The sequence below is a fragment of the Ovis canadensis genome, chromosome 1 (genome assembly GCF_042477335.2).
Source record: "Ovis canadensis isolate MfBH-ARS-UI-01 breed Bighorn chromosome 1, ARS-UI_OviCan_v2, whole genome shotgun sequence".
In the NCBI taxonomy this organism is placed as follows: domain Eukaryota; kingdom Metazoa; phylum Chordata; class Mammalia; order Artiodactyla; family Bovidae; genus Ovis; species Ovis canadensis.
The window spans coordinates 259,025,299-259,039,646 of record NC_091245.1 but is presented as its reverse complement, the minus strand read 5'-3'; the positions used below and the strand labels follow the sequence as shown (position 1 = coordinate 259,039,646).

At 44.1% G+C, this 14,348-nt stretch overlaps 1 long non-coding RNA gene across 1 annotated transcript; it reads right to left on the bottom strand.

Moving 5' to 3' along the window:
* Positions 1 to 1,063: 1,063 nt before the first annotated feature.
* Positions 1,064 to 13,179, bottom strand: LOC138426734 (uncharacterized). Its single transcript, XR_011251733.1, has 4 exons — positions 13,030 to 13,179; positions 7,826 to 7,918; positions 2,694 to 3,846; positions 1,064 to 1,760 (listed from the first exon to the last, which is right to left on the bottom strand). It is a non-coding gene; the product is annotated as an uncharacterized lncRNA (long non-coding RNA).
* Positions 13,180 to 14,348: the final 1,169 nt, after the last annotated feature.

Here is a 14,348-nt window from a genome sequence, read left to right as displayed (position 1 = left end):
TCCATGTCTTGGCTGCATCTCATGACAAAAATAACCATATACATAGATATGACCCACGCGCAAGCGCAATTTCATTTCTCTCCAAACTGGAAATACAGCTTTCACCTTCTTTGTGTTCCTTCCAGGCAAGAACTACGTTTGTCTCTTGGGTGGAATGGGAAGAAATGGTGCCAAGTTATCAGAAATGAAATATGCCCTCTCTAGGTTGTCTCCAAAATGAAAAAAAAAAAAAGAAAGCAAGAGGAAGGACCTTTGGCAAATTCAACAAACACAAAATTGCCTTAAGCATTCTCAAAGAAACTTTTCAAGGACTGACACTCAAGGGAACTAAGTACAGAAAGATAGAACTACCTTAGACTAAAGGACACTCCTGCCTACAATCATAAAATGTATATCTGAGTTTCCTGGCAACCAGGACGAGAAGAAAAATAGAAATATCATACTTCTTTTTGCCTTATAAATGAATGGCAAGAGTCCAGATTTTTCCCACTTTTGCACTTTTAAAGGTCAATTTTCACATGGATCTTTATGTATAGAATCATGAACAATGGAATAGACAACATTCTCAAAATATAAAGGGAGGTCTACTTCTGTCATCTATGATCCCAGATATAAGGACAATACAGAAGGATGTAGTTTTATAAAGTCAGTGCCACAAAAGGAATTCTTCAGAGTCCTGTCCAGACTAACGAATTCCTTGTGTGACTGTCTTCTTTCTCAGTGTTCTCTTTTCCACTGCTCTTGCCTTTGTGTATTTTTTTTTTTTAACTCTGTTTATCTCGGGCATGAAAGCGTCATCTGTTAAACAACCATTCTGAAAGCCAGAAGAGAATGAGCAAGCTGCTGTCAGAGGCAGGTCGTGCTGAAAGCAGGAAGTGGGGACCATCCTTCACTGTTGCTCTCTCACCTCTGCACAACCCTCTATTCCTTGCCTATGGTGTGGGGGGGGGGGGCGGGGCGGGAGGGCCTCACTGCTTTCTGGGCTTACAACCTCCCACTGCCATGTCCTGTCCAGTCTCATCTTTCAAATATTGTCACAGCTTAAAAAATTACCTCCTGTCTCTTTTTCAATTAGTTTTTTTATTGGAGTATAGTTGATTTACAAATTTGTGTTCGTTTCAGGTGTAGAGGAAAGTCATTCAGTTATATATACATACATTTTTTTTCAGATTCTTTTCCCTTATAAGTTGTTACCAAATATAGAACAATGTTTAGTTCCCTGCACTATGCAGTTGATCCCTGCTAGAGATTACTTCCTCACTTTATTTTCCATTAAAACCTCTCTGTCCTCAGGCCTGAGTGAAACATCGAAAGGAAATTATGTATATCAATCGAGTCCAATCAGGGAAGCAGAACCAAAGTGAGCTCTGGGATAAGGAATTTGGGATTAAACCTTATGCAGTCATGAGAGGAGCATGGAAGCGGAAGTCAGAAAGAAGAGTGAGGTGGGAGAGTTGCCAGCCTATCATTCGGAGAAGCACATCCCAGGGGAGTGCGACGGGGAAACTGATAGGGAAGCTGTGTGGGCTGTGGGCCCACAGCATCTGGCCATGGGCTTGCTGCTGCTGTTGGTCATCAGGGACACCACTTGGATAGAAGAGCTGGATTCAGAGCGCAGGAGGGCTAGGGCTAGCCGGAATGCACCGGCACCTCTTCGCATGGCACTGCATGTAACCATGATGACATCCAGGGGGGAATGGCTGCTGCTTCTCTCTCACCTCCCCAGTTTGGTGCAAGTTCCTCTTTTGGGCAACTCCAACCTGTAACCAAACAGGAAAGGGATTGTGGAAACATAGTTCCCTTTTAACAGGGTTGACAATAGAACTAGCCAGTAGAGTATGCTTAGATAAACTCACACTGAATTACAAAGTGCCTGATACTCCCTGTGAACTTGTCTGAAAAGGATACTTTCCAGGGAAACATGCCTGCAGAGATCTTGGGCAGGTAAAGAACATCCTGCGAGCAGGGTTAAGACAGTTTCTTGCTGCCCTCCCTATAGGCTCCAGGGCTCTGCGACCATCCCACCACCAGTCACCTGATTATAGATGACAGTAAATGTAGACTTTAGAGGACTAGGATCATAGCCTTAAGAAGTCCACCACAAACTCATAATTTCTTTAAAGTCTTCTCTTTTATCTTCATTATTCTTGAAAATCCTGTGTCTTACTTTGCTCGTTTCATTATCAAAATAAAATTCTAAGTTGCATACTGGGGATAAGTTTCTCTTTTCTTCTCAAACCAGTCACTTACATGTGAGGAGATGCACTCATTCCTTCAAAAGCCCCAACCACACCACCACGTATCCCCTGGGAAGCGTACATGCAAGACTGAGAAACATAGGCTTTCCCTTGAAAAGTGGTTCAGCTAATCAGCCACTTGCTGGCTTCAAACATCCAAAGGGTTCTGACCACTCTCAGGATCAAGTCCAGCCTCTCGAGCCCACCATTCAATGCCTCCATGACCTGGGATCACCCACTTCTCCTGCCTCTCTTCTAATCTTGGCTCCCTTCCAGCCCGTTCCTGACCACCCTGGGCTCCTGATGCTTCCACACCCTTCCCTGTGCTGTTTCCTCTCCTCTGCCCACTTCTTCAGCTGAAGAAATCTTTCTCAGGCCTGCAAGACCCCACTCACCTGTCACATCCCTGAAGTACCCCCCCATCATCTTTGCACCATTAGCGCCACAGCTACATACCATTAGCTGTTATTGTTTTGTCTGGCTTCCCAGGTGGCCTGTGAATACCTCAGGGCAGACACTGTCAGAAGCCTACTCAACAGCCATGCTCCTCTTCCGCCTGGCTGATGGACGACCAGTCCTATTTGGAGGAAACGTAATTAAACTAAACTAGTATGGCGATCATTCTGTCATTTTTGAGATTGCATCCAAGTACTGCATTTTGGACTCTTTTGTTGACCATGATGGCTACTCCATTTCTTCTAAGAGATTCCTGCCCACAGTAGTAGATATAATGGTCATCTGAGTTAAATTCACTCATTCCAGTCCATTTTAGTTCACTGATTCCTAGAATGTCGATGTTCTTTCTTGCCATCTCCTGTTTGACCACTTCCAATTTGCCTTGATTCATGGACCTGATATTCCAGGTTCCTATGCAATATTGCTCTTTACAGCATCAGACCTTGCTTCTATCACCAGTCACATCCACAGCTGGGTATTGTTTTTACTTTGGCTCCATCCCTTCATTCTTTCCAGAGTTATCTCTCCACTCATCTCCAGTAGCATACTGGGTACCTACTGACCTGGGGAGTTCCTCTTTCAGTATCCTATCATTTTGCCTTTTCATACTGTTGATGGGGTTCTCAAGGCAAGAATACTGGAGTGGTTTGCCATTCCCTTCTCCAGTGGACCACATTCTGTCAGACCTCTCCACCATGACCTGCCTGTCTTGGGTGGCCCCATGTGGCATGGCTTAGTTTCATTGAGTTAGACCAGGCTGCTGTTCTAGTGTGATTAGATTGACTAGTTTTCTGTGATTATGGTTTCAGTGTGTCTGCCCTCTGATGCCCTCTTGCAACACCTACCATCTTACTTGGGTTTCTCTTACCTTGGATGTGGGGTATCTCTTCACAGCTGCTCCAGCAAAGTGCAACCACTGCTCCTTACCTTGGATGAGGGGTATCTCCTCACCACTGCCCCTCCTGACCTTGACCGTGGAATCGCTCCTCTAGGCCCTCCTGCGCCTGTGCAGCCACCTCTGTCTGGATGTGGGGTTGCTCCTCCCAGCCGCCGCCCCTGGCCTCAGGCGTGGGGTAGCTCCTCTCTGCCACTGCCCCTCAGGCATGAGGTCCTCCCGGCTTCTGCCCCTGACCTTGGACATCAGGGGTATCTCCTCTCAAAAAAGACAAAATAATCTCTGTTTGTTTCCAAGGCAAACCATTCAATATCACAGTAATCCAAGTCCATACCCCAACCAGTAATGCTGAAGAAGCTGAAGTTCAACGGTTCTATGAAGACCTACAAGACCCTTTAGAACTAACACCCCAAAAAGATGTCCTTTTCATTATAGGGGACTGGAATGCAAAAGTAGGAAGTCAAGAAACACCTGGGGTAACAGGCAAATTTGGCCTTGCAATATGGAATGAAGCAGGGCAAAGACTAATAGAGTTTTCCCAAGAAAATGCACTGGTCATAGCAAACACCCTCTTCCAACAACACAAGAGAACACTCTACACATGGACATCACCAGATAGTCAACACTGAAATCAGATTGATTATATTCTTTGCAGCCAAAGATGGAGAAGCTCTATACAGTCAACAAAACAAGACTAGGAGCTGACTATGGCTCAGATCATGAACTCCTTATTGCCAAATTCAGACTTAAATTGAAGAAAGTAGGGAAAACCACTTTCCGTTATGATTATACAGTGGAAGTGAGAAATGGATTAAGGGACTAGATCTGATAGATAGAGTGCCTGATGAACTATGGTCTGAGGTTCGTGACATTGTACAGAAGACAGGGATCAAGTCCATCCCCAAGGAAAAGAAATGCAAAAAAGCAAAATGGCTGTCTGGGGAGGCCTTACAAATAGCTGTGAAAAGAAGAGAGATGAAAAGCAAAGGAGAAAAGGAAAGATATAAGCATCTGAATGCAGAGTTCCAAAGAATAGCAAGAAGAGATAAGAAAGCCTTCCTCAGCGATCATTGCAAAGAAATAGAGGGAAACAACAGAATGGGAAAGACTAGAGATGTCTTCAAGAAAAATAGAGATACCAAGGGAACATTTCATGCAAAGATGGGCTCAATAAAGGACAGAAATTGTATGGACCTAACAGAAGCAGAAGATATTAAGAAGAGGTCACAAGAATACATAGAAGAACTGTACAAAAAAGATCTTCACGACCCAGATAATCACGATGGTGTGATCACTCATCTAGAGCCAGACATCCTGGAATGTGAAGTCAAGTGGGTCTTAGAAAGCATCACTACTAAGAACAAAGCTAGTGGAGGTGATGGAATTCCAATTGAGCTATTTCAAATCCTGAAAGATGATGCTGTGAAAGTGCTGCACTCAATATGCCAGCAAATTTGGAAAACTCAGCAGTGGCCACAGGACTGGAAAAGGTCAGTTTTCATTCCAATTCCAAAGAAAGGAAATGCCAAAGAATGCTCAAACTACTGCACAATTGCACTCATCTCACATGCTAGTAAAGTAATGCTCAAAAGTCTCCAAGCCAGGCTTCAGCAATACGTGAACCGTGAACTTCCAGGTGTTCAAGCTGATTTTAGAAAAGGCAGAGGAACCAGAGACCAAATTGCCAACATCCTCTGGATCATTGAAAAAGCAAGAGAGTTCCAGAAAAACATCTCTTTCTGCTTTATTGACTATGCCAAAGCCTTTGACTGTGTGGATCACAATAAACTGTGGAAAATTCTGAAAGAAATGGGAATACCAGACCACTTGACCTGCCTCTTGAGAAACCTGTATGCAGGCCAGGAAGCAACAGTTAGAACTGGACATGGAACAACAGACTGGTTCCAAAGAGGAAAAGGAGTACGTCAAGGCTGTATAATGTCACCCTGCTTATTTAACTTATATGCAGAGTACATCATGAGAAATGCTGGTCTGGAAGAAGCACAAGCTGGAATCAAGATTGCCAGGGGAAATATCAATAACCTCAGATATGCAGATGACACCACCCTTATGGCAGAAAGTGAAGAGGAACTAAAAAGCCTCTTGATAAAAGTGAAAGAGGAGAGTGAAAATGTTCGCTTAAAGCTCAACATTCAGAAAACGAAGATCATGGCATCTGGTCCCATCACTTCATGGGAAATAGATGGGGAGACAGTGGAAACAGTGTCAGACTTTATTTTTTGGGGCTCCAAAATCACTGCAGATGATGACTGCAGCCATGAAATTAAAAGACGCTTACTCCTTGGAAGAAAAGTTATGACCAACCTAGATAGCATATTGAAGAGCAGAGCCATTACTTTGTCAATAAAGGTCCATCTAGTCAAGGCTATGGTTTTTCTAGTGGTCATGTATGGATGTGAGAGTTGGACTGTGAAGAAGGCTGAGTGCCGAAGAATTGTTGCTTTGAACTGTGGTGTTGGAGAAGACTCTTGAGAGTCCCTTGGACTGCAAAGAGATCCAACCAGTCCATTCTGAAGGAGATCAACCCTGGGATTTCTTTGGAAGGAATGATGCTAAAGCTGAAACTCCAGTACTTTGGCCACCTCATGCGAAGAGTTGACTCATTGGAAAAGACTCTGATGCTAGGAGGGATTGGGGACAGGAGGAGAAGGGGACGATAGAGGATGAGATGGCTGGATGGCATCACTGCCTCGATGGACATGAATCTGAGTGAACTCTGGGAGTTGGTGATGGACAGGGAGGCCTGGCGTGCTGCGATTCACGGGGTCGCAAAGAGTCGGACATGACTGAGCAACTGAACTGAACTGAACTGAGTATGGTGATCCCATATTTCTCCACCTAGGGGACATAAGTGTGGGCCCATGATTCATTTCTGGTTATCAGGGTGCCAAGAGAAGATACAAGGGCCCCCTTTCACAGTGTCTCACTCTCTCTCTCTCTCCCATGTAGGACACAGCAGAAGGTAGCCATTTGTCAGCCAGGAAGAGAGCTCTCACCAGAAACTGAACCCTGCCAAACAGGGACCTTGAACATTCAGTCTTCAGAACTATGAGAAAATGAATTTCTCTTAGGAAAGTCATCAAGTCTGTGGCATTTGTTACAGCAACCCCAGCTGCTGGCTGATTCATGCTTCAATAGCTGAGATTCTCCAAGTGCTTGTCATACACCAAACCCTGTGCTTGTACTTAGTCAGTTGTGTCCGGCTCTTTGTAACCCCATGAACAGTAACCCATCAGGTTCCTCTGTCCATGGGATCTTCAGGCAAGAAGACTGGACTGGGTTGTCATTTCCTTCTCCAAAACACTGTTCCAAATATTTTTTAAGCACCAACTCACTTAATATTTACTACTTTCCAGTGAATTAGGTACACTTACGATCTTATTCACTGTACAGATAAGAATCTGAGGCACAGAAAGTCTGAGTACTTAGCTCTAAATCATAAAGCTAAGAAGTAGCAGAGTTGGGATTGGAACAGTTGCCATTTGGCTCCACATTCAGTCTCATCCACTGTAATATTCTACTGCTTCTCAAGGGCTAGCCTTGTCTGATTCACCTTACAATTCTTCAAGGCCAGCACAGTGCCTGACCCTTGGTAAGGCATTTACTGAACGCTGATGTACTAGGCAATCTGCCAAGCTTTGTCAATAATCATCTAATTTCAGCTTCGCAACAAGTCTATCAGCATGGTAGCTGAGAGTCCTGTTTGCTTATGGCTGAGGAGGTTCATGGGATGCAGGACTTTCTATTTAAAACTGGGATGAATTGGTCATCTTACCTATTCAGGGTGTGTTACGACTCTCATTGGCCCAGGAGTTTTTGCTTTTGAGGGCTCCTCCCACAAAGTAGACTTTGGTGGACCCTAAAAAATTTGCCTTTTTATTACATGAGAAAAAAATGTAAAATATCTTCAGCCCTGAAGGTTTTTTTTTTTTCTTCTGGTTTTAAAAGAAATAAAACATTTTAATAGGCTCCAAAAAATATGTGTGGCTTCCCAGGTGGTTCAGTGGTATTAATAAAGAATCCACCTGCCAAGCAGATGTGGGTTTGATCCCCTGGGTCAGGAAGATCCCCTGTAGAAGGAAATGGTAACGTACTCTAGTATTCTTGCCTGGAAAATTCCATGGACAGAGGAGCCTGGTGGGCTACAGTCCAGGGAGTCGCAAAAAAATCAGACAGGACTGAGTGACTAAACACCAATAGCAAAAATATCATGTACCTCGTGCTTGTGCTCAGGTCCTCCTAGGCTTAATGGATCTGTCATAATTCCCATTTCACAGAGAGTTTAAGTAATTGTCCAATAATCATACATCTAGAAAAGAAATGGAGCCAGGATTTTAATTCATTCTAACTCCAGAGTCTGTGCTTTTTTTTTTTTTAACTGTTCTATCAGTGTTTTCAAACATTTTTGATGGTGACTCACAATAAGAAATAAGTTTTATAGCACAGTGTAGTATTCACTCACATTTATACACACACACATACATGCACACAGAGAGGAATCAAAAGGTGCATGTAACAATATTTACCCTTACTGCACATAATTCGTGCTGATGTTTCCTGTTTTATTTGGTTCTATTTCATTTTTTAAAAGGCCAAATGCAACCCAACACCATTCATGACCCATCAGTATGTTGTGACCCACAGCTCAAACCCTGTACTCTAAAATCATCAATAAATACTTGTAGAATGAATGTCTTGGGTGTAGAGACAGGATAGGGACATCACCCAACACAAATATTTTCAGCCAAGTTAACTATCAGTTTCATCTGTCTCTTTAACAACTGAAATAACATGAAAAGGAAACGTGTTATTTTAGAAACACAATGCCAGTTGTTGAACTTTTTAAAATATCTGCTTCCTAGAAAGAATGTGGTGAGAACTTTGATTTTACATGGTTTTGTCTTGAATAAGTCTTAACTCTCTGCATTCCATTCTTAAGACAGGGCATGTACTTTCCAAAACTCATGAACTCAGGAGTAAAATGAGACAGCTCACTCTCCTAGGTCTGTGCGTGCCTGAACAGTGATCTTGGTCACATCCAACATGAGCGTTTCACCAGTTTCCTTAACTGTGTGCTAGGGGAAAATGTGAATTACAAAGCTGGCTAGGTAGATAAATAATGGTTACTAAACTAGATCAAAAATGATTAGGCCATGTAAATAAGATACTGGGAAAATTTTAAATCATTCTGAAGCCTGTAAGACTTCTGAACTCCCAAACAAAGATGTTAATACTACTGATATGAATTAGAAATTCTCAAGTGACCTTGAGGGGCTGACACTCCTGTCCTTCTGCATTTGGGGACTCCTCTTTTTAAATTATATATTTATTTTTGGCTGTACTGGGTCTTCATTGCTGAGCACAGACTTTCTCTAGTTGAGGTGAGCAAGGGCTACTCTCTCATTGTGGAGCACGGGCTCTGGGGGCATGCAGGTTCAGTAGTTAAGGCTCCGAGGTTCAGTAATTATGGTGCATGGGCTTAGCTGCCCTGCTGCATGTGAAATCTTCCCAGACCAGGGATCAAACTGTGTCCCCTGCATTGGCAGGCGGACTCTTAACCACTGGACTACCAGGGAAGTTCTGGGAAATCCTCTTGATAATGAAGAGTTTTCATTTACTAGGACCCTCTGTTCTCTAGCTGTATACTCAGTATCCAAACAGGACCTGGGTACCAAATAGCAGTTGACTACTGATGGGTGAATAAAGGCCTACATGAAGGGATGAATGAGTGTAGGCACAACCTCAAATTAAAGAAGTTTAGACCAAAAAGCTATAAAACCCAAGCTCTCAGAGTAGGGGTGGTGAGGCAGGAGGAAAAAAGTCAAAGAACAGTTGAGGACACAAGAATCCTAGTGGAAGGCAGGTAGGGGGTGTAGTTTCTGTCAATTTTGATGTCTAGCTTTCAGTGTGATAGTGAAGACAGCCTTCACTTTTTTGACCTTCAGTATCCACAACAGTAAATTGAGATGTCTCTATCCAATGACATTAACTGTTCCTTTCAGCACACAAATTTCAGAATTTTCAGAACACTAAAGTTCCTGGCTTAGATATTTTGATGTTAGAAAGAGTCCTCATGCCCAAAGAGATTGGGACCCATACTCACATCTTTATTGGATGGCATTGCTTTCCTGGGGTTGGGCTTGGGAATTCCTTCACTGACTTGCCAGCCAACCAAGGAGAAGCCCCATTGTGTCCTGTATCCTTTCTTGGTGTTGATTTAGTTGCTAAGTCATGTCCAGCTCTTTGTGACCCTATGGACATAGCCCACCAGGCTCCTCTGTCCATGAGGTTCACCAGGCAAAAATATTGTAGTGCACTGCCTTTCCTTTATGTTCCTAATTATAAGTAAAATTGTGCCAAGTACTGGGCTGAATTCTTTCTGTGCACAAGCTCATTTTGTCCTCACAGCAGCCTGTGGAGTAAGGATCCTCACCTGAGGAAATTTCATTTTCTCTCTTTCCTGTTCTTTCCTACTTCCCGCTTTCAAGATCCTGACCCCCTGAATTTAATTACGCTTCCCCCTTCTTGGTTACAGTGACTATGGAAATCTCACAAGATTCTATTACTTAATCCTTTGGTATTTGTTATCCAAGCTTTACTATGTAGTTCTTTGGGTTGAGTTATTCTTATTGGTTTTAGAATTTGACCTGCAGTGTTTGCGCCTCTTCATAGCATACACTGCAAGTTTTCTTGAATGATTTTAAAATTAGAATCATTAATGGATTCCTCACCTTTGCACCATATGGAAAAGGCTTTCTACACTGTCAACGTGAATCATCTCACCCCTTCCTGAGAATGCTTCACCCGCTTCAGCACGGGGACTTGGCATCCATTTTGTCATCAGTGACCTGGCCCCTCCCTAACCATTGCTGACTGAACCAAAAGAGAATTAGTCCATTTTCTCCAAAAAGTGTAAATTGGGCATAAAATAAGAAAGTTCATTTTTATTGGTTACTCAGTTGAAAGACGGGCCAGCTCAGAGGCTGTGGGTGGGCAGAGAAATCTAGATGCCTGGTCTGTTGAGGGGAAGACACAAAGCAGATGTGCAGAGAGGAGAGACAGAGCGAGTTTGGGAGTCAGATAAGATCTGTGCCCTGGCTCTTGGAGTCTGTAGAGTCACTGTTCAAAGCCATGCAGATTCTCATTTCTGTGGGTCTCAGAGAACTGTGTGATCCATAAAACATTCTTTTTCCTTCAAACTAGCTTCCATGTGACCAATACTAGGTATCCTTGCTAGGAAATGCCAACCAGACCCTTTCCTTAGAGTGAACATTTCCTCCTTGGATTGCTGTACTACCACAGTCCCCCTGTACATACCACAGTCCTCGTGTATACTACCACAGTCCTCCTGTACACTCCCACATTCCCCCTGTACATACCACAGTCCTCCTGTACACTACCACAGTCTGCCTTATACCACCACATTCCCCCTGTACACTACCACAGTCCCGCTGTACACTGCCACAGTCCCCCTGTACACTACCACAGTCCCCCTGTACATACCACAGTCCTCGTGTATACTACCACATTCCCCCTGTATACTACCACAGTCCCCCTGTACATACCACAGTCCTTCTGTATACTACCACAGTCTGCCTTATACCACCACAGTCCTCCTGTACACTACCACATTCCCCCTGTATACTACCACACTCCTGCTGTATCCTATGCAGTCTCCTGTATACTACCACAGTCCCCCTATACACTACCACAGTCCCCCGTACACTACCACAGCCCCCCTACTACCCTAGTCCTCTTGCACAGTGGCCCTGTATACTACCACACCCCCCTGTATGTCACCACAGTCTTCCTGTGCACTACTACAGTGCAGGCCCTCTGTATACCTCCACTGCCTTTGTACTACTGTCACACTCCTATCACTGCCCTTGCACCCATGAGCATCATCTGGTTTCTCACCAACTAGACTGGAACCCTCACATGGCAGAGATGGTGTCCACTTTAAGCCACTTCTCTTATGCTTAGAGCAACTATATAGTAGATGCTGTATAGATTTTTTAATTTTATATTTGGCTGTGTTGGGTCTTTGCAGCTGTGCATTGGCTTTCTCTGTTTGCTGGGAGTGGGGCTTCTCTCGCTGTCAAGCACAGGCGCTAGAGCATGTGTCGTTATGCTTCAGTAGTTACGGCCTACAGGCTTAGCTGCTCCAGGGCATGTGGGATCTTCTTAGGCCAGGGATCAACCCATGTCCCCTGCACTGGCAGGCAGATTCCTAGCCACTGGGCCCCCAGAGAAATCCCTAATTTTTTAACAAAATTTTTAAATGTATCTATTTTATTTGGTTGTGCTGGGTCTTTGTGGCTGCCCGGGCTTTTCTCTAGTTGTGGCTAGTGGGGCCTACTCTCTAGTTGCTGTGTGCGGGCTTCTCACTGTGGTGGCTCCTCTCGTTGTAGGAACCCTGGCTGAGGGCACATGGGCTTCTGTAGTTGCAGTGCCTGGGCTCCAAGGCATGTGTGGTCTTCCTGGATCAGGGGTGGAACCCGTATGTCTCCTGCATGCTGCTGCTGCCGCTGCTAAGTCACTTCAGTCATGTCCAACTCTGTGCAACCCCAGAGACGGCAGCCCACCAGGCTCCCCCATCCCTGGGATTCTCCAGGCAAGAACAATGGAGTGGGTTGCCATTTCCTTCTCCAATGCATGAAAGTGAAAATTGAAATTGAAGTTACTCAGTCATGTCCGATTCCTAGCGACCCCATGGACTGCAGCCCACCAGGCTCCTCTGTCCTTGGGATTTTCCAGGCAAGAGTACTGGAGTGGGTGGCCATCGCCTTCTCCGTTTCCTGCATAGACAGGCAGATTCTTTACCACTGAGCCACCAGGGAAGCCATAGATATTAGTGAATGAAACAGTGAGACAATGAATTTGAGTGGGAAATCACTTGACTATTATTCAATGACTCTCATTCAATACTGGACATTTCAGGTTTTTTTCAGCTGCTTATGAGAATTAGACACAAGCACTACAAGAAAAGGTGCATTTTGTCCTGGCCCCTCTGTGTTCCAGCACCCCACACAGTGTCAAGTACAGTGGACACTCAGTAAATGTTTGTTGAATGAATGATTTAGCAAGTATGGGAGGGAAGAGAAGTAGCGGGTGTTTGGGCCACAAAAACTCTAAATCTTAACTTTCTGCAAATCCTTACCCAAGGATGTTAATTTTCTAAAGACTACCCATAATTCTTGCTCTATTATTTTCATTCCTTGTTAAAGAAAACCTACAGAAGGAAATGAAGTGCTCTCATCAGAAGGAGCCCTAGTCCCCTGTTTTGGCTGACTTCCTACCCCCTTACTGCATTCCTGAGCAAAGGCAGATGGTCCCCCGGAAGTTCTGCTGTTTGCTCTTCCTATTCATCATCTCATTTGATGAGGAAAGAAAGATTTCATGTTTCTAACAGTAACTCACCTTTGCTGCTGCTGATGTCTCCTCTCTGCCTTTTCTCTCTGTCTTGCTCTCCCATCCTGCACTTCCTCCTTCTGATGAGTCCAAGCCCTGAATTTCCTTCCCCCACCTCTCACATTCATTCTGATCAGAAGCTCCTGGTAAATTCTTTGCTGAGGCAAGATGGAAAAAAAGGAACTGTGACCATTGATTCCCATAACAGATGTTAACTGAGTGTCCATGATATGTCTTACATATTCCAGAGTTATTGGGCATACAGACCAAGAGTTTACAGTCTTGGTCATAAAATAGCTTAGTTTTATGGAGAAAACAGATATACAATTTCCATGGGATTAAGAATACTACCCTTCCCCCCAAAATATGGCTAAATGGGATTTTAAAATGATCTCTCAAGTAGTTATGGATATACACACAGATTTAGATAAATTTAGACACACCTCAAAGAAGGCAATGGCACCCCACTCCAGTACTCTTGCCTGGAGAATCCCATGGACGGAGGAACCTGGAAGGCTGCAGTCCACGGGGTCGCAAAGAGTCAGACATGACTGAGCGACTTCACTTTCACTTTTCACTTTCATGCATTGGGGAAGGAGATGGCAACCCACTCCAGTGTTCTTGCCTGGAGAATCCCAGGGATGGGGGAGCCTGGTGGGCTGCACAGAGTCGGACACGACTGAAGCGACTTAGCAGCAGATACACCTAGGATACTTATAACAACTTGATGTTAATTTGCTAGGGCTGCCATAACAAAGGCCCACAGACTGAACTGCTTAAGTAAGTAAGTAAAGTCACCCCCACTTACTAGCTGTATGACTGTGGGCAAGCTGTTTAACTTCTCTGTACCTCAGTTTCCTCATCTGTAAACAGGTCTGTTTTGAGAATTAAATATTTATAAAGTACTTAGAATTATAGCTGGAACATAGCACTACAAGTGATAAATAAATAAATTTGTGAACATTCACATGAGTCTGGATTTGAAAATGAGGTCTCTGGTAGACTGTGATCTTGGCTCTAATTTCATCTCCCTCCTTGTATCCAGGGCCTTTGCCACGTGACTGCAATTCCTCTACAGGTGGTGGAGTTTGTTTCTTTGCCCTTTTGCTTCAAGCTGGCCCATGTGACTTGTTCTGGCCAATGGAATGTTAGCAGATGTGAAATTAGTAGAGATTTGAAGTGTGCCAGTGGGGTGTGTCCCCTTGTGTTTCTCTCACCATTATGAGAACATGCTGTAGCTAATCGACTGATCCTAGTGACAGGATGGAGACATATGGACCAGAGTCACCCCAACTGGCCAGGAAATATTTAAATGAGAACCAATGCTA